Raw genomic sequence first — 2370 nt, 5'->3', positions numbered from 1 at the left:
TGTTTGAACAACTTAGAAATGTCCGTATCTTCTCAAAACTGGACTTGAGATTAAGTTATTGACGTATAAGAATTGTTGATGGAAATGAATCCAAGATCATATATGTAACACACTATAGGGCGTTCGAGTTTCTCATGATTCCATTGAGCTTGATGAACGTACCCATGACCTTCTCCACCTTGATGAACAAGATATTTTACTCGTTCCTTAACAAGTTCATTGTGTTTTACCTGAACAACATACTTGTGTACAATAACTTGATGGAGGGGCATGCTCAACACCTTTAAATTGTGTTTCAAGTTCAAGGATAACAAAGTTATATTAAGATGACGAAGTGTCTATTCATCTGAAAATATGTGCACTTTCTTGGCCATGTCATAGAAGGAAGCATGCTAAAGATGAATCACCAAAAGATCAAGGCCATTCAAGAGTGGGAACCATCTGCTAAGGTTCACGAGTTGCACTCTTTCTTGAGGCTTGCCAATTACTATCAACGATTCATTCAAAGATATTCATTGATTGTTGCCCCATTCATTGATCTGTTGAAGAAAGACAATCCATAGTTATGGTCTGATGCTTGTCAAGATGCCTTCGAAAAGCTAAAGCAACCCTTGACAAAAAAACCCGTGATGTAGTTATTTAACTGCCATAAGCCATTTGAAGTGCAGACAAATGTGTTTGACTTCATGATTGGAGAGATGTTGCTATAGGAAGGACATCCCATCACTTTTGAAAGCCACAAGCTGAATAATGTCGAGTGACAATACATAGTACATAAGCGTGAGATGTTGACTATCGTGCATTGTCTTCACATATGGAGGCATTACCTTTTGAGGTCATAGTTTATTGTATGAACTGACAATATTACAAGAAGTTACTTCCAAACCTAGAAGAAACTGAGCTCGAGACAAGCTCGGTTGCAGAAGTTTCTAGCAGAATTTGATATGGTTCTGGAGTACAAGTCAGACATGACCAATGTTGTTGCTGATGCATTGAGTCGAAAGGCTGAACTTGCAGTGCTGCATAAAGGAGAATGCAACACTAGCCAATCGATGAGCCATCTTCTTGAGAAGGTTCAAGAAGGATTGAGGAATGATTCGATGACCCAACAACTTATCACTTTAGTGAAGGAAGGAAAAACTTGAAGGTTCTGGTTGGAAGATGATTTGCTCTGCAAACTGAGGATCGTTTGTACATCTTGTGGTGGGTTACTCTATGAAGGTGTTTGATGCAGGAGTGTCACAACATGCACTAGGCTGGTCTCTCAAGGCACTAGAGGACACTAACGTTATTAGAGTGTGTATACTACTGGTCATATATGTACAAAGATATTAGCGGATACATGCACACTTGCTTGATTTGTCAACAAGACAAGGCCATTAACTAGAGACCTACATGATTGTTGGAGCCATTACCTGTGTTGAGTCATTTGTGGGAGTGTGTCACCATGGATTTCATTGTTAGCTTGCCTAATGTACAAGGGTGCAACTCAATTCTTGTGGTAGTGGATAAGTTTTTGAAGTATGTTGCCTTCATGCCTACCTTTTCCACTTGCTTTGTTGCTAACACTATAAAGTTATTTGTGAAGCATGCAACCCAACATTGAGAAATCTCAAAGAACATTGTCAGTGATTGCGATGCTCATTTTACTTAAAAAAATTTGGCAAGAAGTATTCCACTTGATGGGGGACAAACTTGTACTTCAACACATGTTTTCATCTTCAGACTGATAGGCAGACCGAATAAATCAATGACATGCTGGAGGAATATCTTTGGTACTTTGTTAGTGTCAACCAAAGAGATTGGGTGGATTTGCTTGATATCGCCCAAATTCAGCTACTATTCAGAAGAACGAGTCATCTGACCACAATCCATTTAAAGTTGCAACATGACAACATACACAAACTACACACTTTTTTATTGCTCAAGGATGTGGGAAAACATCTTATGCATACTAGTTCGTCAAGAACTGACAGAACCATGTGGAGTTGGCAAAGGTATATCTGAACAAGGCGACGAAGCACATGAATAAATGATTGGACGAGAAGCGTCGACCTGCAGAGTTTCATGTTGGAGACAAAATGTTGATGAGGCTCTTATCAGAGCGCATAACTATCTTTTGAGGATACCATGAAGACCTCATTCACAAATATGATGGCCCTTTCACCATCACAAGGCGTGTTGAAAACTTAGAGTATAAGTCAGACTTACCAGCAAATTTTAAGGTAAATCCAGTCATTCACGTATCCAAACAGAAGTCGTTCCATGAAGATGAGGAGGATTCACAACAAAGCATACCTCAATGTGCTCCCATCCTATAGTGCACGCCTTCAACAATCAGCACACCTCACAAAGAACCAAAATTGATTT

The sequence above is a fragment of the Nuphar pumila genome, chromosome 1, assembly GCF_984573655.1.
Source record: "Nuphar pumila chromosome 1, dmNupPumi1.hap1.1, whole genome shotgun sequence".
NCBI lineage: Eukaryota > Viridiplantae > Streptophyta > Magnoliopsida > Nymphaeales > Nymphaeaceae > Nuphar > Nuphar pumila.
Note: the sequence above shows the minus strand (reverse complement) of the source record.